The 27,010-nt window shown below is 40.8% G+C and overlaps 1 protein-coding gene across 1 annotated transcript in view; it reads left to right on the forward strand.

Moving 5' to 3' along the window:
- The window catches only part of LOC134095238 (zinc finger protein 609-like), an 80,441-nt gene that overhangs the window by 433 nt on the left and 52,998 nt on the right, over positions 1–27,010 (forward strand). The gene's annotated exons all lie outside the window — the stretch shown is intronic.

Here is a 27,010-nt window from a genome sequence, read left to right on the forward strand (position 1 = left end):
GCCTAACTACTATTTTGCGTTAGCTACCGCGAACTTGCTATTTTGCTAGCTGGCCAGCTACAGTGCATGAACAGTCTTAAGCTCTTTGTTTAAGGGTTCCTGAAGTTGATTACACCATGCTTCATATTCCAGATTGAGCAATATTTTTCACAAGAATTACATCAACTCGTTATAGACGAGCCTATTATGCTAAATGCAACACAGCACTCGTGTTTTCACGAGAGCAACGACTAACTTAGCATATGACATGATCATTTGATTGACTCTGAAGGCATTGTCGACACCGACAGCTAGTCAGATAACGTTAGCTAGACACAGAGCAATGCAGCTAACGGCAGTAGTTAGCTAGCTAGCTTGGTGGTGAAATGGTATAATCATCCTCAATGCATACATTTAGCCTCGGATGCTATAATTCTGTATATAATGACACAACAGTAAGCTAATGAGAATGCAGTCAGGTCTCTCACTTAACCATTTATGATGTATGTGCAGCAGACTAACGGTTTATGACAAAACAAGCTAACTGTAGCTCGCTAATTAACGTTAGCAAGCTGGTCACACACAGGACATGTGTTGGATAGCCTTAGGGCTCACGACACATTGTGAGTCAGTTCAGTAACTGTTGTGAAGACACCTCAGAAAACAAGTATCAGCCATGGTGATGAAAAGTATCCGATGCAAGTTCGTGTCAACGAAATGTAGCGTTAGCTAATTCAGGTTTATTCTCTTAGCCAAGTTTCGCGGCAATCATTTCAGTCGCTAGGTAGCCATCTCAAATGAACTTGTCTTTAGGCCTCGCTTCCCGTGAATCGGGCATGTTGAAGATAGATAGCTAATGTTGATTAGCTGGGAAATGGGACAGCATCAGAGCAGTACGTTAGATTAACTAACTGCATAAATGCATGGCCATTGAGAACTGTATTTGATTCAGCTGTATGGTCACACAGCATTGCCTGTTTTCGAACTAGCACCAACTTTAGCAGCTAGCTTTATAAACGTGCTAGCTTTGCCAAAATAACTATGCCAGTTAGCCATGTTGAGAGCATTTCTGTGAGTACTATTCAGTTGACGCAACGTTGACTGTGGTTTTTTATATGCCCTATACACTTAATCGTACACCTCGGTGTCTGGGTTGTATAATATGTACTTTTCCTGATGGCTAACTGTCACATAAAACTTCAGTAAGGTCGCCAACTTGCGTTAGCAATTCAACACACAAACAAAGTCTGTTGTCCAACTGTCTGGCTTGACCTGTAGGTTACCTCAACTCTCAGAGCAACTCCATTTGTATAGTTGGCGTCACCGATATGTCTGCAGGTGGATCGAAATTCAGTTAATGTTGTAGTACGGCTTAATCGCCGACGGAATAAAATCACATCTCGACACCACACCTGACATTACTGGTAAGATTTAAATGATCGAGCTGCTAGATATAAATTGTAAGTCCGCAAATTGATGAGTAATACCAGCAATGTCATGCAGTTAACGTTACAGTGCACATTTCCTGACCTCGTATCTGGGAGCACGAGTTTAAAGGCTCTTAATACATTATGATAGGTTGTGCCCTACCAACATGATACAAACACATTGTTTTCGAACAGTTGCCACACTATGTCTAACAAGACTACCTGGTTCTATCTGATCTTTTGTCGTAAGCACATGGCTGAATAGATCTCCTGGGGTAGCCATGCAAGAGCTCATGGAATGAAGTGGTATGCTAACAGTATACAGTATTTCTTTTTCTTAGAGAAAAATGCTGCATCGTTTTGTGAGTATAAATCACCCATTGACTGCGTATTGGTTTGTCAAGGTGATCTAATTTGAATGTGCTGCATTTGACCATTATTACTAATATAATATAGTCTATTAGCTGAATAGTTAAGGCATCCTGAAGGACTTGCATTGCGTCAAGTAGGTGCATCTGCATTCTTTCAGTCTCAATAAATTCATCCCCGTGTGGCCTAGGTAGGTCCCATTATTATCTTATTTCATAACAATATTTCTGACACTAGGACAGTTGCCTCTGAATACTGTCTGCTTGTGTCATTAGAAAAACATAATTGATTTGGTGAGCGCTGATTGAGCATCTTTTAGGCTAATGTTTGTGATTCATGTACTTTGTCATATTGAGGCCAATGACACATTAACAATGCATTGGTTTTAGTAACACTCTTTCTACCAAATTGAGAATGTCTGATTTCAGCCTATGCTTGGCCCTAGTTATAGCCAAATGGAATAGGCTAGTAATGTGGAGAAATGGAGTTTGACAACAAATTATTGACACATTGTTCAGATATAAATTCTAACAATGTCATGTCCCCTTAAAAAGGAATGGAACAGAAATGGTGCAGCCAGTGCACACTGTTTGTGATAGACTATGTTGAGTTGGAGTCATGTTTAAGTAGCAATAACTTCAGAAAAGAGTAGGGCCTATATTTCACAGTGGTGCCACTGCCACAGCTTATAGCCTAGTGTAATTGTGTTTGAAATTAAGATGCTGCAAGAGATGCTAGCCTTTCTTGTTAAGGTCCACAACACTTCAGTCCACAAGGTGTGCTTATGCAAAATAATTAGCTGGCTGGCAGGAATGCCTGTCTGGACATCTGTGATGTAAACACCATATTGGGATTTTTGAGTAGGGTAGTGGTTTCAGATCTTCTTTTTCCAGAGTGTTTTTCAGTTGTATACCTCATAGCTTATATTTGGTTCAGTTTCTTACAGACGTCTTGATTGACTACAACTTACAGATCCCAAGTCTGGCTCCCTTCACACTATGTCCCAATGATGCAAGCCTGGAATCTCTCAGTGCCTTGGTTAACTTTTCCCTTTCCTGCTATGATGTGAACGAGGCTCACTCCTCTGCCATGAAAATAAAATGAAAACTTGAAGATTGTTTAAAAACCAATGCTGAATTCCTGGCCTTGTGAAAGGCACTGCTTTTAACAATGCATCCAAGTGCAAGTGGTTTAATCTATCCTAATAGATAATAGTAGCCTCATACAATCCCTTGCATCAGTTATGTGTACTGTAAATTCCAAAAATTGCGTAGTTATGAAGTAGATCATTCATTCAAGTTGTGATCATCCAAGTGTTATACAACGCAAAGAACATATCTAGTCAATGCAAGCTGGTGCAACTAATGTCAGTGGGAACAATAATTGGCTATACTGCTATACTGGGCATGTTGGAGCAATGAATGCTTGTCTTGTCAGCCTCTCCCACGCAACGAGTGAGAGGCTCCTGCCTCATACACACCTGAGATGGTTTGCTCCACTTTTTGTCATTTTAGAGTGAGTAAGCCATTGCCCAGCCTCTCTGCCTGTTGCATTCAGCATATAGCATATGTCGTTGAGCAGGACTACATGAAGTAGGCAAGTCATCCATCATCAGGGAATGACTAGGCAGATGACAATAGTTCCATGTGTTATGCACACTGATATCATGGGTTTTGCACACTGATAATAGCTTACGCAATGTCAGTTTATGCTCCAAAGTAAGATAGCAAAACAAGGCTACTGCAACAAACTGAAGAGGCTACAGCTAGATAGAGTATTATCTCTTCAAATAGGCATTTCCCATTCAGAAGAAGCATTGGTTGAATAAGAAACTTGTTTAGAATGGGGAGTAAGGGACGCTTCATTGTTATGTGATGCAAGGCAACATTACTCTTCAACTGTGAACCATAACGTGCTGAACACAAAATAAATCTGCAATGGGTGAAAGCCACTCAAACGGGTCCATGGCATAGGCTATTATTGTATCTATTGTTTTTTGACGGTATAAAATGAATAGGCTACCTATGCCCTAACGTCCAGACGGAAATGGCACATGGTGAAATGGTTGTGTAATTATTGTGTAAATGTCTGTACGTCTCGGTGGTAGAAGATCAAGAAATTGTCAGTCCTGACATGCTTTATGTGATGCTAATTGTCTTCTAAAACAGTGACAGTGGACCGTTCCTGGTTGCCATGGAAAGTACAATATTGGATCTATCCTTGAGAGAGAGCTTGAGGTTATTAATGTGTTAATAGGGATTTAAAACTAAATGGATCGTCATCCATATGAGCATATACAGCTTAATATCAGAAATTATCCGTGTCCATACTGCACTTGGAAAACACATCACATGACCATTCGCATTTTTAGCCAAACAATAGCTCTCAGCAAAGATAACAAGGCAGTGGTTGGAGTTGTTTGTCACCTGCCAAGCACCAATAGCTTACACTTGTGTTGGCAGGTGAATTATGGCAGATACTTCACCACTTTGCTGAGTGAAATGCGGCTGGTGTTCATCAGCAAAAATATATCGGTCTGTCATGTAAAAATGGCTTACCATATCTACGTCACAGTGCGAGGGGGATATGGATGCACAGAGTTGCACTAGGGTTCGTGACTGAATGCTGAAGGAGTCCTAACATTTTCAATAATGTGGAGATAAACCAGGACTGCCAACTTGTGCATTGAGCGCATTGAGACTCGTGCAGATACATCTTTCACTCAAGCCACACATGCCTTTTTTTATGCCAACTTTACCAGAGTATCTCCCCTCCCAACACATGTAACAACCCAACACAGCTACCGTGCACTTCCTATCGTCCCTCCTTCTACTTTTTCTACCTCCTTCTCCTTCTACCACTACCTTCATACTTTAACTAGGCGAATACTTTAATTTTGCACTCTCATCCACTGGTAGTATGTTCTGTTGTGGTAGTAATTGCTACCTAAGGTCTCCTGTGCAATGTAGCTTGAATGTTATTCATCATTTCGTACATTACTTTGGGTAAAAGTGTATAAACGTATGAAGAGAGCGCTTTGGCTAGATGTTAGGTCACACATTGTCTTGGACATTCTTTAGCCAGCTGATTTGGGCTTTTTCAGTGGTTGCATAATGTGTTCCCCCTTGATGTGATATCTTGGACTTTGGCCTAGAGCGCAGCACTGAACTTGTGGTTATGGAATGCAGGCAGCCGTTTTACATTTCCATGCCATTCCTGTGCCCCTACTGGATGTGGCTCCTTGATTTCACAGGGTGCATAGCAGCCTCACTGTTGTAGTTGAAGTTGTGCGATCTAGGCGTTATGTCTGCAGGCTGTGTGAAGAAGGCATGAAGACATTCGCTCTCAGAACTGAAAATTGAAGCAACCATAAACTAGACTATAGTCATTGTTTCCTACGGTATTGCGAAAAAATGAAGAAACATTTTTATTAAAGGAACCGTATGTAGGATTTTGGCCAAAACGAGTACTGCAATTACTTTCAAAATACTGTAGAGCGGTGAATCGCCTCCCCCTCTGAGTCACGGTTGCCAGCTAGCTGTAGCAGGAACGTAGGCTGCAAGCTTTCAATGGCAAGTGCTGTTTTCCTCAGCATAAAAACAGAGAAACGAACTCTGATAATGCATTGCTAATGTTAGCAATGACTACTAGCTGCTTTTATTTCCCAAACAATTCCTTAGCCTACCTTTTCAATTCAATGACCCACCTCCTCCATATGGCCAACATACTTTGCACGAACTTGCATAATTTGTTCAACTGTCATGAATAGGCTATTTAAAATGTCCATTTATAGCCTACAAGTAAGTTAGCCAAACTGATGAATCTTTACCTGTCCAGGAGCAAATTAACAACACTGACGTCTGTCTTCAAATTCTTCTCCGTTTTCAGCCGTCTCAATCTCCTAAATCCTTGTTTTATTTAGACGTATTTCGGATTCATAACAAGGTCTTTTAGGTTCCATAACGTTAGACATTTTTTATCCAACACGTTTGTAGCTGCAGCTGTCTATGGTGGTAACTAGCATAGCTGGCAACCCGGATGGCGAAATACTACTGACTTCGTGATTCGTAGATAAGTGTAGGGCGGCGCATCAAACCAAAACACAACATAACAACATCAACATCAGTTGAGGGCTGCAACTTCACTTTTAAATGAAAATATCTTGGCCGGACTACTGTTGTCAGTGATATAAGTATTCGAAATTAGCATGATTTCTAAATGTCTAGTGACATATCAGGGCCATTTTATGATTAATTGAAATACATTTCCTACATACGGTTCCTTTAATGTTGAGCCTTTTGGAGTTGTTGTGGGCCTTATTCAACAAAACACTGATAAAGGAAGGCGCCCTCTTGATAACCCCAGTGAAATGCTCACGAAGGCTCCTCTAGACTGTCGGTGATGCTGTGTTGTACGCCCAAAGGTTGCTTTGTCGGTGTTTCTGTTGCTTTGGTCCTTTGGTTGGGCATTTAGGCTTCCATGAAGCAAGGCTGTTACAGATCCTGGGTACAACATGCAGCACATTTCTGACTGCTGCCAGCCATCTGTGTGTTGTTCTTGTATCCAGCTCTACGTTAAATAGGCTTGGTTGTTGATTGGCCACCGTGGAAAAAATTCCCTACCTACAGCAGGAAATTAGCACCTCTCCCGTAGCCTGGGTGTTCCCATGCTGCCCTGCGCGCGATTTGATTCACACTGCTAAGGCCTGGAAACTACCGCCCTAATTTTTGCCTCAGATAGGGGACCAATCACAGAACAGGAGGGAAAGCAAGACGATGATGAGCTATGCACATCCGTGGCGCCCAATAAACGGATCTGGGCATTTTTTCAAATACGAGAAAATTAATGTTTAGTTCCCAGACCACGTCTCATTAGCCCCTTTCAGACCGTCGGGCCAAAGCCGAGCTAGCCAGGCCGTGCCAGGGCTAATTGCGTTCACACCTCTTGGCGGGTGCTAACTGCGGGCCAAATCGGGGCTACTAGCCCCTGATTTCTGGCCCAACAAAATTGTTGGGCCAGTCGGGACTACAGTCGGGCCAGAGGCGGCGTCAAGGTGAAGGCGGAGTCAACCCGTTGCTGTGTGTGGAGTCCACAAACATTGCACATGGAATTGAGACATAACGTTACATCCACATAGATATTTGCCTGTCAGTAGGCTAACTCCGTCCAGAGATCACCATGTAGCACAGTAACAAGTGAACTAATATAACTAACATAGCGTCCCACTAATTTAGGCTATTCCTGCCAGTGTGTTTTCTGCTATTGATACGACCAAAGATCCTTAAATAGTAGGCCTAGCCTAGATTAGCCCAGCTTGACGTTACATTATAAACTTTGTTTTTCATGCTAGCGCGAACTTCTCCTTTTAGTACACCAGAAGAATACATAAACGCCTGGACATGGTAGTGATTTTCACCGCTTAAAATTAATTTATTTTCATTTTGAAAGAAACATGGTGAGGCAGGCAATAGAAAATGCCATTGCAGGTCGTTTGTTTAGAACAGGAAATCGCGTTGCCGGGACAACCTGACATTTTCACTCACGCACTCCAGCCCCTTTCGTTCGGAAATTCTAAAATAACTCTGTTTGTTAATGCTTCAAAATAACATTTAATAAATGAACCTTACATTTTCCAGTAGCCATAGAGTTGTGGATTTTAACAAAGTCCCGTTTGGTTCTTAGCAGGAGCGTCTACTACTGGCTTCAAAATATTTTCTTTAGCCTACTCTGCTTGGTGCTAGGCTGTGAACTTGTGGCATCGTCGTGAAACTAAAATTCCACTGGAGCTCCATGCGGATTTTACTGTCTATGGATTGTACACACAGCCTAAACAAATGTTTACTGCTCTTCGAGTCAGGTAAAATGTCATTTATGTTACATAACTCATTTAGATACACGTCTGTGCCATGCGTTTCTTTAGGAATCCACCGTCTTGGTTTGTATAGAAATTAATATTAGCCTAAGTGACATACAAACGGACAATAAATGGTGACTGACTTCTATAGCACAGCATAGGAAAGCCTACGCGACTTTCTGCTTATCCTGCTTGAAAAGGTGTGGTAATGGTTGTTTTCACAAGCGAGGGTGTGTCGAGGTGTAATGCGGAGAGGCTAATGGCCTGACAGTCTGAACGCAAAGGTGAGGCTTGTGGACCCGGGCTATTAGCACCAGTTTGGCCCGAAGTTAGCCTGGCCCAAGCTGGCCCGATGGTCTGAAGCCGGCTATTGAGAAGTGGTGGCGCTAGCCAGGCTACCTCTCCTGTGTAAGATCACAAAAAATACATGGAGATTTTTGTGTAATCTATTTTGTGCTTAGGCCCAACTGTAAACCTGCTGGTGGTGTAGGTATTAAATGGTTCAATGGTTAAGAAATGTAGGCCCAGTAGAAAAAAATACATACATTTCAGCGCTATTTGATAGTTCAATATATGCCATACTATAGGTAGATGATGGGCTACTTCCCTAATGTTTCTATCCTATTTGTAACATTATACCATGAATTAGGACATTGAATTTCCCTGGGCTTTCATTAGAAGAGTTCTTATACTCTCACTACCTGACTGCAGTAAGATGGCTAGATAGCAGGTTGGATACCAAACATGCTAGTTAACGCTATTTGATAGTTCAATATATGCCATACTATAGGTAGATGTTGGGCTACTTCCTTAATGTTTCTATCCTACTTGTATACTAACGTTATACCATGAATTAGGACAATGAATTTCCCTGGGCTTTCAGTAGAAGAGTTCTTATTCTCTCACTACCTGACTGCAGTAAGATGGCTAGATAGCAGGTTGGATACCGAACATGCTAGTTAACGTTTGGGTATGAAGTAGTCTACATTACAGATTTTCATTGAAAAACATTGAATTATTTCAAACATTGAAATTATGTACAGGTGTACTGTTACATAGTTCAGTAGTAGTCTGTGTTTTTGCAGCGTTGGCGACAAGTGCACTGTCAACATGTGCACACACACACTCACATGAGTGTGGTGCACTCTGCTACTGAGGTTACACATTTTGTTTCCATTGTTTCTTCTCAAACATAGACCTGAGTTGGCGGTGGTGAAAGAATTGACAACAATTGACAAGTGATTTAACATTGTTATGAATGAATCTCAGCATGGCTGAAATAATTGCAGTCAATCATGGAACTATGGCCGTGCAAATTAGACTCTGGCGGGGAACCATGTCTCGTGAATCAGTGGGAAAGGGTGGATTGAGATAATCTTAAGAATTCTTTATAAACTGTGCATTTTGTCTGTAAAGGATCTTCTTTCTCTTTCATTTCATCAAAATACACCCCAATGTACTCCACAGTGCACATAGCAAAACATATCACTCTCCTTTAGAGGACACTTTTATCTTCCAGCAATCACAGCAACTTGCAATAATGCAATGAATTTTATGTGTGAATGCTCCCTTGGTAGAGGTACCTTGATCCTTGTTGTTAATTCCTCCCACTACCAGTTGAGCTACACGAACACAGAGTAGTACACTTTCTAAATGCTTGTTGCTGGAATATATCATGATATTGAAGAATAGGTTCCATGCGTGGAATTGCTCTTGTGAGACCATTGTGCCTTAACATGGCCCTACAGCACTGAAGATGGTGGCTGTTAAAAGTAACGAGACTGAAGAATGGCTCTTCTGTTCCCAGGCGACACACACCTTAGAATTTAAGATCTTGTTTGGACATCTTCCCCTCCACTTAAAGTTGATTGTCACAGCTGGTGAAAGAATTACACTTTAGAACAGATTGGTCATGCACATCTCACACCTTTGAGTGACTGTTGAGCAGAGGGATGTTAATATGTCATGTGGCTCAGTCATTAGTAAAAGAATAGGGCAATTGAGCAGATTGTAACAGTTATTAAGGTGAATCATTCCAGTTATTTAGCCTTTGTTCATACATGGAAAGCTGAAGGATCAAAAATGTCACTTGTATCCCCCATTCCCCCATCCCCCACTTGTATCATTTTCAGAATAGTCTTTTCTCTCAGACTTTGTCAAGTAGGCTTTACAGTGTGTGTTGGTCTGTCCATTTTTATACTACCTTAAGGTGGTGTTTGAATTGATCAAATATTGTTTAGCCTCTGCCCCCTCTTATGGTCTCATTTATTATAGACATTGATAGATATTGAATCAGTCTTTTTGTCAATAAGACAGACCTTGCCAGATTTGAAGGCTAAGTGTTTTCTGCTTTTTGTTTAGAGATTATTGGTTAGGCTGCTGAAAACTCACTGGCAGATAATGTGCAGCTTTTTACAGAGTGTTGTTCAGTTTTGTGGGCTACTACAAAGCTGAAGTGCAAAACTAGTTCACAGTAATTCAATATAACCAACAAGACATAGGTTAACATCAATTCCATTTTCATTTGTTTGAGACACAGAAAGGCGTTTCAGTGAACCTGTATTTTTGAGTTACTGTAATCAGATGTATTTTTGAGAAAACTCATTTGGGCCATGTTAAATGGCATTTTGAAGACTCCATATCAGTTTTGCACTTTGTTCCAAATCTAGGGCCTTAAATAAAACCAATTGGTCCAGTACAATCTTTTCATGGTTTAATACTATTGAGAACACATATGTCTTCCATCCTACAAAATTTGGGCAGGCTAGGAACAGGCCTAATACATTTGAAGACATTAATGCCCGAACATGATGAGGCATAGATTGAGAGCGTAAAATGTTTTGAAAAACAAGGGTGAGGAAATGTATGAAGTGTTGGAATTTTAAAGGGCTCCGTTTTGAAATTGAAACATTACGTAGACAAACTTTGAGCAAAATCTGAGATGGTGCGTCAACCATTTACGTGCATTATGTCTGTTTTTATACAGAATGACTCCGTGGTGTTCAGTTAATTTGTGTTTATGTAGCGTCAATGTTGTGTCCAAACTTGAATGCATGTAGTCTATTCTGTTTCCAAAGAAACTTTTTGTTCTTTTTTACAAGCTGGTCTGCCCTACCCTGCAGCTACTGTTGCTTTCAACATCTCTTTTCAAACCACATAAGAAATGACTGATTGCTAGATTGGCAGGTTGAAAAGCAGGCCCTTTCTCTGATACTTGAAATGTGAGTGTCAGAGTGACACAAGACAGCATAGTTTCCCATGAGTCTGGCTTGTTGTGAAATCGGTTACATGTATGCAATCCATGCAATTTCAGAAGAGATTGAATAAATGGAATTCCATGGATAAATGTGGGTTAGCCCCTGAGCACTCATTTTAAACGTCTTGTGGTATTACTTCTCATGATGAGGCATGATTACCTGACCAGGGGAAGAACAGTCCTAGCAAGGGAGCTGTGGGAATATAAGGGGCAAATTCTCCTGTTAGCGCGTGAGCCCTTTTTTCGCTCGCTTCCAGTTACACACTTTTCAATTACGCACTTTCTTTCTTCCATTCCCACTTGTCACACAGACACCATGCAAGTTCGAAATCAAAGCGGCCTTATGAAAGAGGCATGATTTATTTAAAACAGAACCAGACTAATCCACTACCTTGTTAATTTAGGTGGTTATGAAAACGTGGAGCGTGGACTTTCTCATTGACCTTCTGAATGCCATTTGAACCGAGAAAGAATGTAAACCAGTCTTTTTGATTTTGAAAATGTGAGCAAGGTGAACGGAGTAGCGAACGGCCTTCACGGTGTGTCCTCACATAGCATAACAAAGAATTGACTTAACCAACTTTCAGTTTTACTCTGGGGTTTGTTTATAAAGAGTCAAGACATGCTTGAGGTGTGTAGATTCATAATTTAAAACTCAGTGGAAGAAAGTGTCAATGGCAGCTGCTTCTCAAAATATCAATGTATCTATGCCAACGAAGTTGCAGACTGACACCTGCAGTTTGAATACAGTAGCGAGACTGGCATAACAATACCAACAAAATCATTACGAACGAATCAGAGAGAGAATATAATTGATGCTGCTCGACAATCGTGTGTGTGTAGGCAATAGGCATCTGCACAAGTGTATGGACGGAAACAAGAAATGGACAGATTAGAGTGAAGTATGCTATGAGACGATGACTTCATGTCAAGTTAAAACTGAAGATGTCGGTAAGCTCCAGTATCCAAAGGGAGTGATTATAATAGGGTTTTCCCTATTTAACAATGTAGCCTCATTGATAAGGTGTGCTATTTTGGGAAATATGCTGCCTTGTGACCCTAATGGGGCAAAACGTAAAGCCATATCAGCATATTAAGCACCAAATTTGATACTGTAATGTTAGTGATGTCAGAAACGCTTACCTGAAAAGGTGCTTCAGTCAGTGGCAGAATGAGCGCAAGAGTTGTATACATAAGAAATGCACAGATTTAGGAGTGGCTCCCCCCAAAGTGCTCAACTGGCTTTATGGCACGCACGTAGATGACAGACTTAAGCGAAGGGCAGAATGCACACATGCTGAAAAACGCTTAAATGCTCAGTTCTTTTGACTAACTGACCTTACGTACATTTGCCCTTTGGTGACTTAGAAACGTGTGGACATTGTTGTAAGTTGTATGAAATCTTTGAGATTTGGACAATTCGTCAATCAATTCGTTGATCTGACGACAATGTATTTAAAAATGGAAAGAGACAGTCCATAATGTAGTAGCAATAGCATGTTTTTTTTTTTTAAAACATGCTTTAGCCAGTTAGCTAGCTAGCTATCTAACACAAATGGAGATGCATTACAGTAGGCCCCCATTTCAGATATTCTCGTGGGATGAGGCTCTTTTGCACAAGGATGAATAGTGAATGGGTCGATAAGCGCAACACTTCTGATATGTCGTGCTAAGTAAACTGTTGAAGTGAGATACAGTGCTGTAACTGCTCTCTGAGGCGTTAAATCTCAACCTGTTGAGACACGTAAAGACAGCTTTACCTATGAATGTTCAAGTGCACCACAGGGCTAGCTTTAGTTGGGCAATATTATTTTAATACGAATACACATTGATGGGAACAATACGAATGCACATTGATGTGAATACCCATTTGTATTTGAATTGGACAGTTGCTCATTTAAAGTTGAAAGATATTTTATTTTGGCAATACACAGCCAGTGGTCATTTAATTAGAAAGGGACACATTAAACTGTAATTTGCAGTTTATGTCTCTTCTGCAGACGCTTTGTTCCATAGACAAACCGTATGTGCTGACATTGCCCTCAGGAAGATTACTGAGCACATTTTTAACCTGCCTTCTTATTCATTTCCTCTGTTTTGTCACAAAGGGATTGATAAGTATAAATGGCTTTTTACTTTTGCAGAATGCTCTGCACTCCAAAGGACTCTTGCGCTTTGTGAATGGCTGCATGACTTTTTGCCCTGTCACACAATCTTAGATTCCCATCACCTAAAGTGCCTCTTGCATTCTATTTTTGTACACAATCCAATTAGGAATGGGTGATGTGGTTCATGCCACCCAGGGTTGTTCTGGCAGAGGAAAAGCTACTTGTTTGTTCACCCTGCCATTTTCTATTCAGTTTCCTTTTCATAGATTTTACAACAACATTGATTTTCCTACATATTTCCCATCCCGATTGCTCTAATAGCACAGCGGATTATACAAAGACCATTAGCAAAAACCACAACTCAATACCCCAGTTATTTCTCTGAAAGTTAACTTCGTGTTGTAGAGAAAGCGAGAAGACAAACGGCGATCTGAGCTCCTCAGAGCCTGTTTCCCGGAATGATTCCGCTTTTTATCACACTCTTCATCTGATGGGTTGTCAGGGGAAAATCTGATCCATCTTTTAACTTCAGTGGAAAAACCTGCTGCCGGGGTGCCTCTCACGGGGGCTGTCCAAGGGCTTACATAGCATTTCCTGGCGAGGGGTAGAGCAGAAGGCCAACTGCCGATTGAGTTACCAATTGCCTTTGTTGAAGTGGTGGTTGCATAAATTGGACCCACTCAACTATTTACTTAAGCAAACAGGACAGCTGCTGGTTCCAGCCCCTGCCACTGTGTTCTAAAGCCGGCCATCTGTGAGTGTAGGGCATTCAGCGTGATCAAATGGCAGGTCATGGCTGTCACTCCCGTGGGATGGCCTCTGATATGAAACCACTCCAAAATGGAGAGATGGGGTTTACCTCCGTGTTTCTGGTCACAGTCATTATTCAGTGTGACTGGTAATGGCAGAGAAATGCATGTCATAGTGGTGAAGACAAATGATTAGGTCACCGGCTTCAATAAATTGAGGTCATATTCCCTCTAGGGTCCTGGAAAGGAATCAGATTATTGAAAATAGCTTCTAAATTGTCTTTTTGTAGAGAACACTCAGAGCTTGAAGAAGTGTGTGTCAATGAAATGACACCTCAAGCAGTCCTGTATACATTTTAATTTAAATGAAAGCAAGAGGTGATGTCTTCAGGGTATTTTTCGTCTACTTAGCATTTTTTTCTTTAAAAAAAATCAAGCATGTTGGCATCATCTTGTACAGTCTACATTTTTGAGGGCTTTAAGGTTTTTTTCTGAAGGCTCGAATCAATGCGCGAGCAACATACGAGTGAATCACACAGGCTTGCATCAGTTGCATGAGTAGACTATTAACACAGTGCATTCCTCTGTGTACCCCTACTCGACTCACTCGATCCACTCTCCCTCCAAGTGGTATACTGTGATATCCAGTCTGTATTGCATTTCATGGGATTAGACTGACAAGCCTTGTGAATTGGTATTGATTAGGAGCAGCTCGGTCCATATCTCCCTGTTTTCCTCTAAATGTTCTTAGTGCAGCAGCCATTTGGCCCTCACATGTTCCTGAGTACTGCGATGGGGAGACTCTCTGCCGCAGATGCTGGTGTTAATTATTTACTTGTGATGAGGGTCAGGGGGCACGAACCCTCAGTGAAACGACAGCCTCTTCAGCTGCCCTCGTGCTCACTGCGAGAGAATGGCGGATCACTTTATGGGACTTATTTACAGCCGGTCTGAGCAGCAGAACAAATCTGTGAAGGGTTGTAGAAAAAAATATATAAATAAGGTTAAAGGTGTGGTTTTCAGAAGTGCTTAACAAAAATGCTAGTACCACCGAGTTGTTGCTCATGAGCAGTAGAATTATATGGAATCTTGAGTTGCCGTCATTCATGTGCCTTTCCACAGATAACTTGCTGGTCAAAAATGTACTACAGCCTGTGGAACATGTTTAATGTTACAACGTTATTAGCCTGCTGAAAAACATTTGACTTATAAATAGCCTCATGAATAGCCTCATTGAGTTAGGCACATGACTGAGAGGAAGCACTACTGTCAGTCTTTGCTCATGCTCAGACAGCTTGGTGGCAGTCTTATCGTCTTGAGTTGACGGATGTGTGTAATGTCAACAACCTGCACCATTCATCTCGTTTTCATCAAGATACATTTTTTTTGTGTGGGGTCAACAGGGTAAAATACTGGATGTCATTAATAAGAATCATAGAGCAGGCTATCTTTTTTTTTTCAAAGAAATGTGTGGGTCACAGGGTAAAGTGCTGGATGTCATTAATAAGAATCATAGAGCAGGCTATCTCTTTGGACATGCAATTATATTTAGCTTAAGTTTTGTTGTTAGTGATCTGAATCCTGATACTCAACAGGCCTAGATTGTTGATTAACAGCTGCTGTTTCGTTTTCTACTCTATTTAACAGCAGACAGCAGTCTTGTATTTTGCTAATATCCCATGCCTCTACAGGAAAGAGAGTCCACATGGGTCATTCCGTGTCAAATCACCCAGTGCCGGAAAGTGACCCTCTCCGAAAAAATCTGAAATAAATCACAGGTGTTTGTAGACTAGACCTATGCACAAATCTGAAATATTATACCTGGATCACTAATGGCTTAAAATCTACAGCCCTTTGAAGCTTCAAGTCATTTTAAGCATTGTGGTGAACAATCCTTTTTGGTCAACTTGCAACGTTAGTGGTTCTTTTGGTATTTCACACACATCAGTGAAACTATGTGAATGGAAGCACATTTTCCTGTTCAATTAAGAAATCTAATCAGATGAGACGTGTCTTGTGTAATGTCCCCTCTGCAAAGCTCTGAAAATGGCTATAAATTCATTATGTGAAAAGACATCATCACTTTTGAAGGCTTCTCATTCGAAAGGTATGTCCCACAAATTTCATCAGGTTTTTTTCCCACTCATATATGGACTATAAGGTCATGTCCATGCATCAACTTTGGTTGTAATCGTTGTCATATTGTCAGAGCATTTTGTTTTAATTGGGCTTGATTTTCAAAAAGCCCATTTTCGTCCTATCATTTCACCATGTGGACAGTTAACAGGATTTTTTTTAATTTTACCATATCACATTCTGTATGTGAGGATCATCTGTCCAAAATTTGGGCTTGTTGCTGAGTTTCTTTATTGGAGATATGATTTTTGGAAAATATTCTCTATAAATCCACTGAACTCGCATTGGATCTGCAGTACCACTTTGCACCACATGAGGTGCTCTTTTAATACAATGGAAGTCAATGGAAGAGTAAAAGATTCACTTGTTTGCTGCACATATCCAATCTAAACACACATTTTATGGTTCATGGTTGAATTGCTCCAAGTAATGATTGCAACATGAACAAAAACGCTATTGCCTGGATCCAAGACGCATTCATGAAAAGGAGATAACTCATCAAGTATCTTTTTAAAATACCTGATCTCAACTGAAACAATACTTTTTTCTGCATCCGGCAATGCACTGAATTTCAGAACCCCCCCTCCCTTTTTAATGTTCCTTCATGACATTCATTTTCCCACTTCTTTCCCAGATAACATGGAGACAAACCACTGATCCACCTTGATGCTCTTTGTCTCTCACAGAGGACTGCATACCAAGCATATAGGCCCCTTCTCAACCTCTCTCCTCAACTCTCGAGGAAGGTCCTCCAGGCTCATTCCCACTGATCTAACTAACACTGGATATGCTATCCTTTGCTATTGTTGCCGCCCCATCATTCTTTATCTATATCAGTGGGAACTGCCAAAGATGGCAATTATGCTAAATCCTCTTGCTGCATGTATGATGACCAGTCAGTCTCATGTGTGTATAATTTGCTTGATCCGCTTATTTTCTCTAAATAAGATTTATTTATGAGTAGTATGTTGTTCATGTTGCAATAATTACTTGGAGAAATTCAACTATGAACCATAAAATGTGTGTTTAGATTGGATATGTGCAGCAAACAAGTGAATCTCTTACTCTTCCATTGACTTCCATTGTATTAAAAGAGCACCTCATGTGGTGCAAAGTGGTACTGCAGATCCAATGCGAGTTCAGTGGATTTATAGAGAATATTTTCCAAAAATCATATCTCCAATAAAGAAACTCAGCAACAAGCCCAAATTTTGGACAGATGATCCTCACATACAGAATGTGATATGGAAAAATAAAAAAAAAATCCTGTTAACTGTCCACATGGTGAAATGATAGGACGAAAATGGGCTTTTTGAAAATCAAGCCCAATTAAAACAAAATGCTCTGACAATATGACAACGATTACAACCAAAGTTGATGCATGGACATGACCTTATAGTCCATATATGAGTGGGAAAAAAACCTGATGAAATTTGTGGCACATACCTTTCGAATGAGAAGCCTTCAAAAGTGATGATGTCTTTTCACATAATGAATTTATAGCCATTTTCAGAGCTTTGCAGAGGGGACATTACACAAGACACGTCTCATCTGATTAGATTTCTTAATTGAACAGGAAAATGTGCTTCCATTCACATAGTTTCACTGATGTGTGTGAAATACCAAAAGAACCAATAACGTTGCAAGTTGACCAAAAAGGATTGTTCACCACAATGCTTAAAATGACTTGAAGTTTCAAAGGGCTGTAGTTTTTAAACCATTAGTGATCCAGACATACTATTTAAGATTAATGCATAGGTTTAGTCTACAAACACCTGTGATTTATTTCAGATTTTTTTGGAGAGGGTCACTTTCCAAATGTAGCTGAAATTGGGTGATTTGACACGGAATGACCCACATGGCTTTCCTTTGGGCAACCAGCATCAGCTGGCTCAGGTGCATAGTTTGGGTGCCAAGGTTTTGTACTTATCCTGTTTTTTGTGCTATTTAGACCAAATGAACCTCAGAGCACTAAATATACCTGCTTAAAAAAATCCTTGTTGTTGCCTTTGACTTATCTTTTAAAAGGTTTTGTGAAACTGAGATTGAGCTAGTCAGATGTGAAAAACATATTCAGCTTGTTCACAGATTGGACACAATTAAAATATTTGGCACGCCACACACATGCCTTTACAGCCTTCTCATTATAATTTAGAATTCTATTCGATTTTAATGTGAAAGTATGAATGATTGTCCAATAACACTGTGGATTTTTTTCTGTATGACTTTTGTTCCACACTTACCAACTACCAATGTCATACAAAAACAAAACATATGGTAAGCCTTTAAAGGTTAGCACTGTGATCTTGCTTGGAAACGGTGTTAACTTTTGAAGCAGCAGTATAGGGAACCTAAGTCTCCGCCCCTTCCGGTCGGTCCACTGGACCTAAGATTGGGGAAAAAATTAATGATAGTTTATGGAGAAAGATAAATAATTTTTTGGTCCCGATCGTCTTGTACCATGAATTACACATATAATGTTTGTCAATTTTAAAGACACATTTTCATGTTAAGACATTTGCAGTTTATTTCGTAACTAGTAAAAGACAACATTGTGAAAGTAATTGTAATTCCAACGACTACAAACATCAGTCGCGTTAGTGACGTTAGCCCAACGGCACCAGCAACAGATCTTATATGAGCTTCTCCCCTTGCCGGTGAAAATACCATGAGTCAGAGGATTAAACGCTCCAAATCAGTTGTATTCGTCCATAGACTGTACATAAACTACTGTTAAGTGACATAGTTGGCAGCAAGATGTAACCGCTACCTAGCATAGCAGCTAGCTAACTAGCGAGCCTCTCGTTTCATTAAGTTGGTGACGTACATCGTCCAAGTCTATTGAATAACAGTACTTTTTTGACGTGAAAAATTATCTTTTAAATTCACACACATCATATGTGAAATGCACAGTACAATTCGAATGGGACCAAAAAAGAGTAGTTATCTCTCCATTGACTCGTGACTCCGTTCATAATTTTTCGCGATTTAGGTCCAATGGCCCGGAAGTCACTTAGGCTGCATTTAGACTGCAGATCGGATATGCTCAATTTCGATTTTGTGCTCATATCCGATTTTTTTGATTGCATGTTTACATCTACTTTCGCCAGTGACCCAAATCCGATCATATGTGTTTACATTTGCCAGACACTTGAAATGGCCCGCATGCGCATCCATGCTAAAGGTTTCATGGTAAACATTGTAGCCTAGGCTACGGGCACTGCACCAGTTAACACAGAAAACACATTACACATTTTATTTCAACACTGGTTAACAATTTCAGTCACACAAGACCTAAAATGCATGTCTGCATCGACTAATGAACGAATTGGCTGCGTCTGAAAACAAACGCTTGCTGTTTCAGAATGGATGCGACCGAATTAAGTGTGCTCTTCGCATTCAAAACCCTGCGACGTCCTCTTATATTACCAAAATTCTAAAACAGAGAAGGAAGAAACGGGCAATCATATCAGCATACGCTTACGCGGCAATTATTGCTGCCGCCACAATTGAAAGGGAGATTTGGGTCCGTGAAAGGACGCAGGACTGGTGGGAGCTAGTTGCCGCCGGCTAACATCATTAACAGGCGCAAAATTGTCACAGATTAATGATGTGTGGGACGCATTGCACTGGAATGTCTGATTTTTCTGTTTAGACTATAGCACATGAACAAATATCCGATTCATATCTGATTTTAAACCACATAGGAAAGGAGCCTGTATCCGATCTGAGGAGATCGGAATTCATGTTTTTTTACTGTTTACACTGTCGTGGCACAGATCGGATATGTGCCACATGAGAGCAAAAAATCGGATTTGGGTCACTTCAAACTGGCAGTGTAAACGCAGCCTTAGATTCCCTATTGGTCAACTGACCTGTTGGGAGGAGACAGCCGTTCAGATATAAAGGAAAAGGGATGAGTGTCATTTTTCTTAGAGTGCAAGCACAATAGGCTATTTGTGACTGGGCAAGCAGATAAGGCATTTCACTAAACCTCTGAACCTTTGCTTGGTACAAAAAAAGCTGTTTTTCAATTGACAGGATCCGCTTGTTGTCACCAAACCTTGCTGGCTGGTTTATCCTGTTGAAAAACAAAAGCATTTCTAAGAGGACTGTTTTCAGGAAGTATCATCTTTGAACTTTTCCTAAATGTTTTATTGTGTTATGGCAGTTCAGTAATCAAGTGACCATCATTGTTACATTACAATCAAAGCTATAGCTGTATGGTGTAATTTGTGGACATTTGGTGAATGGTCCAAGAAATATAATTTCATGAGTTATTTGACACTGTTTAGTCTTTGTCAGTTTTACAGTATTGTAGGCAATTTTTCCCATGGGAAAACATAGTGAGACTATGGTGAGTTGAGCTCACTTGAACCCTCTTGCAGGGTCCGTTGGTGTGTTGACATGGATGATAGTTGCATGCTGTCTCTTACGGCTATATAAGAGACAGCAGGAGGATACGTTGGAATGTAAACACTTTCCATGGTTTTATGATGTTGCTTTGGAAATCAGCACTTCTACATTGTTACATGCTACAAGTTGCATGCTACAGTGGAAAGCACCTGAACTGATCAAATCTGAGTCTGAGAGTGAAAACCATTGCAGAGGAGTTGCAGCGGTGTGAATTAAACATTGCACACCATTGACAACCGTTGCAAGCCATGCCAGATGATTTCCAGACTCTAGCATCATAATGGGTGAAGACTGCGTTAACACATTGATCAGGGATTCAGAGGGATTGATCAGGGATTCCTTAGCCTTAGAAATCTAGACGTACCCTAGCTGTTAATTGTTTTTTGATTTTTGATTTTTTGATTTGAGTGGCAGGGCTACTGTAGGTTTCACTGTCACATCTAGAGAGAGATGCCAACTCCAGGTCAGGTGCCATTTGCGAACGGTCTTTGAAAGTTTTGAGGGTCTTCTGCCATATTGGGGAATAATGTTGTTCCATTGAAATAAACTGGAATGGTTCTGCTGACTTTTTATAGAGCCCTAGATGAATCAAGTTTGTTGTGTTCTGTTCTGGATCTGTTGTGTTCTCTATGGATTTGATACTCAAGAGATGGAAAATGTTCCAAATTTTAGTGTTTATGTGTGTCAAATGCCGCCAATGGGCTTTGCACCGTTAAAAGTAAATGGAGTTCTAAGCGTTGGCGTCTCTTGACACGTGTCAGATGGCACCAATGGGCGTTGGCCTTTACACTCCTTCAAAATTCTCATACAATTGTGCTTGATCTGTTATATTATAATGTGTTTATATTAAATGTCAGTTGCCATATTGCCAACTGACATTTATTTTTTATTTTAACCACCAATTCCGTCCTTGTGACCTTCCTAAACTTATCCTCTTGCTCATGTTCCACACTGCTTATTGTTGGTGTATGACATTTGGAGGATGCAGCTGAGCAATTAGGCTGGTAAATGATTGGCCTGTTTATGGGTCAGCTATGGCACACAACATAAACAAAGAAGGTGATGGGTTACTTCGTCAGAGAGAGCACACAGTTTGTTCATACAACCAAACTTATTGCTTGCTTATTACCTTTGCCAAGGAGCTTGTGGTGTCAGCCAGAGTTTACATTAGCCGGCTGCAGCCGGATATTTACCAGTTTCACGTGTAGTTGTCTGGCAGGAAAAATAGGAATGAACAGAATGTCGGGTGGAAAATACGCTATGTTTATTTATCAATGATTAACATTAGGCCTACAATGTGTTACCATGATAACTTAAAGGTACACTGTGCAAGATTTTCACCTTAATATAACCTTTTTGAAGCCAATTTGATGGTAAACGAGTCTCTCACGAGTCGTTAATGAGAGCATCAGCCATGCAACTTCAAGGATAATCGACCAAAGATTTCCTGCTAAAAATAGTGAAACATTACCTTGTCAGTAGATATAGCTCTTTGGAGACTTTGTTGTTAATCCTTGGCCTCCACAACAAAAGCATTTTCATTGTGTTCAGGGGGAACAAGCCACTAGAAGTAGGCTATTTAAAATGGCAGAGTAAAATCTAAATATATCACGACTCTAGGGGGCACTCAAAAATACATGTAGCTGCATACATAGTATACCTTTAAATATAAACTAAGCCTATGAAATGTTACGTTTTTTATTTGAAGTTTGCTTAAGCAGTGGAATAGGCTTTCATCTTATAAAGTCATGTCGCAAGCAGGAATTGCAGTTACATTGCAACAACCCTAATTTATTAGGCTAGACATGGTTTCAAGTAATTTATTATTGGGACTATTCTTATTATAGGGGGGAAATCCAGGGCAACTGAAATAAATGTCTCCACCACCGCCCATCTAAAACTTTCAGTAAGGGTCTCCACTCTCAGATTAACCTGCATGACTGTTCATCACAGCTGTTGCTCCGTTATAAGGCTACCAGGTCTGTGGGGAGGGGCCGTTGGGTTGAGAGTAAAGGGGCTTGTGCATTATGAGCAACGATATCGTGACCGTTTTTAAGCTGACCTATGTCAAACGACAAAACGTTACCAATCCACTGGGAATTAGATTCTGCTCTACTGCCCTTGTGTAGCATTATGCAGGCTAGGGTCTGTTCACAATGTGTGCGCAGGAGTTACAGATTGGGCGTATTCTCTGCTGCTTGTGCAAAGCTGATTCTAAACAAGCTGCTGGTGCATTGTGGGAATATAGCCTCGAGCCAAGTTTATATATTGGAATATTAATGGATTAAGGCTTTAATTCTTAAAGACACACCATTAATAGACCTCAAGTTTGCCTACAAAAACGCTGCCTTATTTGCCTGTTTATCCGGGTACTTGTAGTTTTTTTATGGGAAAATAATGTGGATTTTGAATAATCGGACCTGTTAAACTCACAGTGATAGTCTGAAATCCAGATGTTTTTGTCATCTGATTTGTCACTTGACTTTGTGATATTTGGTAAGTTAAGACGGCAGACTTTGATTTTTGCTACGTAGTTCAACTTGCATTATCTAGTTACCTTTTGTTGGCTGCAGTATCTCCTGATATGGGTATAGATGACCGTCCTTTTTGTCGGTGAACTTTTTTTTGTGCTAGCACTACCCTGTTTGTAACCACTTTAACTTCAAAGTTAAAACCAAAATGATTAACTCAACTTAAAATGTGTCATTTTATTTTTATGTAAAGTAATGAGCAAATGCAATGAACCGCTTGCAAAGTCTTCCCCCCCCCCCCCTTCTAAATTTCTTATTGAAACCGACAGAGCAAAGCCTGGTTTCCAGTGTACGCTAATGTGCATGTGAGGGAGGGGGGTTCAGGTCTTACGATGTCCAAGACTTATGATGCATCAGATTCAGAAGAAGCCATTATGGTGAAAAAAGAAAGAAGCATTGTTTCAGACAGTAACTAGTGACCGTTTACAGGGCTTGGATATTGCAAAATCACCAACACAAACTCTCAAATTCAACCAATCCCTGTGAATAATGGAATTATCCAATCACCTCAACATTTCAGCAAATTTGACCAATAGTTTCCTGAGAGATTTCACAGCACTTCCTAGCGCAGAATGTTGCCAGATGTCACCAATGAGCCAGACGTTATCACACTCACTTCCTTGTTTTTGGTTGTGAAGATGCAGACGTGCGTCTAGAAATCTAGACGCACCCTAGAGGCAAAACATATTTTTTGCCTAGCAGGATGGTCTAGGGTCGCACCATTAAGGCCAAGCCTGTGTTCGGCACCAAGTCAGCCTGTCTAATCAGAACGCTCTATCTGTGTACGGAGTCCTTGAGCCCGCCTTAGCACGGTGACGACAGAGCTATGGCAGCCCTTCGCGACGCGTTGCATATGAACGCGCGGGGGCACCTTCGGCTTCCGATATTGACGACAGGGGGCTTGACCATACGTCCTCGTTCGACGAGTTGGGTGTGAGATAGGGCTGGGCGATTATACGATCTCGATTTGTGATCGCGATCAAATTAAGTTCGATCACGGTGATCAGCTGTGGGTATACTTTCTCGATCACGTGCATAACATGCTGCAGCAAAGTGCACGACAACCATCACAACCCGCTTTCCTGGCACCGCACTGTCTGCATGCACCCAACATTTTCAACAGTGCGCCTGAAAACAATTCTAGGTCGCACTGGTGCGCCTGACGCGGCTCGGGTGAAAGCATATATTTCTTTCACGAGTTGCCATGTAAACGTGGCTAGACTATGCGTGCAACTTTACCAAACTGTATCAAGTAAACCCTCTCTCCTAGGACCGCTTTCTCTCGCTCTCTCTCTCTATCTCTCGTGCGCGGCGCGCTTAATGAACACCCCCCCTCGACATGTACTTTGACAATCGTGAAATTAATGACGTAGGCCTATAGAAGACGACTAGCGAAATCATAATTAAAATCCGGTTAGCATCATAGCATACTGCACAAATTTTATTAAAACTCTTGCATTCAAGTTGACTGATCATCTCAATGTTTTCCAGCTCCAAGACTCAAAAGGGCCTGTCCCAAGGAGAAAAAGTATTGGCCTACCTTGAAACTTAAACACACGTGGGGAAACTGAACAGTCCAACCAGTAGACTATAATAAGCTAGCCAACTAATGCTATGCTACTCTGTTTACAATATTTTGAGGCTTCAAGCCGACAGCTGAATTAAAGAGGCGGAGTTGTAATATGAATAGTCATGAATGTCATGAATATCCGAAATTTCAGTAGGCCTATGTAGAAAGCATTATGCAGTGTATGTGTGTATATATATATACGTATATATATAATGTATGTATATAATTCTTTATAAAGAATATGCATATTCCTTATATATTGTGTTTCAAGCTTTTTCTACGCCTTATTGTTAAAAAATCATTCACATTATATGAAAGGAGTGGGATAAAAGGTGTCCTTTTGGCGTTAAAGGCGATGCAATGAAAAATGTGGGTGCACCTAAATTTTGTGCTGGTGCACCTAAAAAAAAAGCTAGGCGCACCGGTGCAACCAACGCAAAAAGTAAAAAAAAATTGTGATTAAAAATCGAGACCGTTCAATATGGGAAAAATAATCGTGATCAATTTTTTTGCCATATCGCCCAGCCCTAGTGTGAGACCATGTTGCACAACCATAGAGAACAACAAAAGATGGATGAGGCTAACGAAGCGCGCTCGTTTGAATCGGCTTTGGAAGAGTTAGACTTGGGCCATTTTGCCGACCGGCTACGATTGGTCACAAATGCTGACCTATTACGTGCAGAGGCAGTTTGAAAGACACCGGTTCATCCCACTCACAGGCTTCAGGTCTGTGAATGGTCCGACTCCAGACTACACATTTCTGTATAGTTTGGCTTGCCAGGCTAGACGTGTCTACTAGGGCTTTGACTTTTGGCCAAAAATCATATTCGAAGTTCGTTTGTTTATTAATATCAAACTTCGAATGTATTCGAATATTTGTTAATAATATTTTGACCATTATTTTTAGGCTACGCTATTGAAAAACACGCAGCATTCATTAAGCTGAATTTCCTTTCCCTGCTCTCCCTCCGTCTCTCTATCACTCATTTGTCTGTGTCTCTCTCTCTCACACACACACGCGCGCGCGCGTACACAGCCCACTCCGTGCACACCGCGTCTGTCTCCATGAAAACAAGACCCCTTGAAGCTTGATTGCACCGACATAACGCTGCTCGGGTGGAGGCACTATGCATACAACTTTACCAAACAGTATTTAAGTAGGCTAGCCTAAACTCATTCTCCATGGCCCCCTTTCTCTCGTCCTCCCTCGTGCGCGCTCAATGGACACCCGTCCCTCGACATAAATCCTAAACATTCACAATCGTGAAAGCAATGACGCATAGAAGACAACAAGCTAAATTATCCGGTTAGCATGATTAGTATGCTGCACAGATTAAAACTCTTGCATTCAAGTTGACTGACCATCTCAATACCAATGTCTTCCAACTCCAAGACTTAAAGGGGCCTGTCCCAATGAGGAAGTTACTATTAGCTTACCTTGAAACTTACACACACGTGGGGAAACTGAATAGGCTAGTCAAAAACCACTCGCTAACATCACCTACAGGAGCCCAGATGACTAGCCTTTGCTAATGAGCTCATGATTCACGACTTTACCAGATGTGAGAAAGCTGCTGAATCTGAAAACAACGTTTGCATGCAAACACATGTACAAAAAAATTATGCTCATAACAGGTTCGAATATTAAGAGCTGCCTAAAATTCGTTCGAATATCATATATTTTTCAAAAATTCGAATTATATTCGAATAACGAAGTTCGTAGTCAAAGCCCTAGTGTCTACCAACAAAAATAGCTGCTACCATGACCAAACAACATGTAGGCCTAAATTCTCTGAGTTGAGTGTATTTCTCTATGTACAAAAGAAGTCCAAAACATGATTGTTCCCACTTATAAGTAATGAGACAGAAGATGAAGTTAAGCACCATTGCAGCTTTATTGCTCTTTACTCCCTGTTGGCTACAGAAGCGTACTTCTCATCACAATTTTACCACAAAAGAAAACGACTCGCTTTCCATAACCACCCATGCTCTCCTTAAATCTACATTTTTTTTGCCAATGTCACTTGCTGCACAATTGACCCTTCCAGAAGTCCTGCCCTCTATAGTTACTGTTGCTAGGACTGTCAAGCTTTCTCACCCTGCCCGTCTATTATATAGGAGAAGAACCAGGACTTTTTGATGAAACGTTGTTTACAAAGGCATCGTACCACACTGAAAGCTAATATTTTGTCTAGCAAACTACATCTTTCCTCTGTCAAATACAGGTGCATGTTCAGCCCTGAACAAAACCGTGCATGAGTTATTTGAGCAGAAGTCGAATGTCACACGTTGTTTCGTCCCTCTTGGCCAGTACGAATGAGGCAGGCGGGGGACGAAAGAAACATACAGTTTAAGCCATGTAATTCCCATAGCTTCAATATTTGACAACATATCATGATTGGTACTTCAAAATGTGTTATTTTAGATAGATTGTTGACAGGCTATACGTCTTGTTGAATGTCTGTTAACATTTTGCTGTCATCGTGAAGCGTATCTCGCGGTTATGGAAATATCACGCAATTTGCCAATGTCTGTCTCCATAGCTTAGCATGGCAAAATCTTGAAAGCTGGCCAAGCTTCCCTTGCCTAGTTACAGGTTGCTAAGCCACGATTGG

This window comes from Sardina pilchardus, chromosome 11 (genome assembly GCF_963854185.1).
Source record: "Sardina pilchardus chromosome 11, fSarPil1.1, whole genome shotgun sequence".
Taxonomy (NCBI): domain Eukaryota; kingdom Metazoa; phylum Chordata; class Actinopteri; order Clupeiformes; family Clupeidae; genus Sardina; species Sardina pilchardus.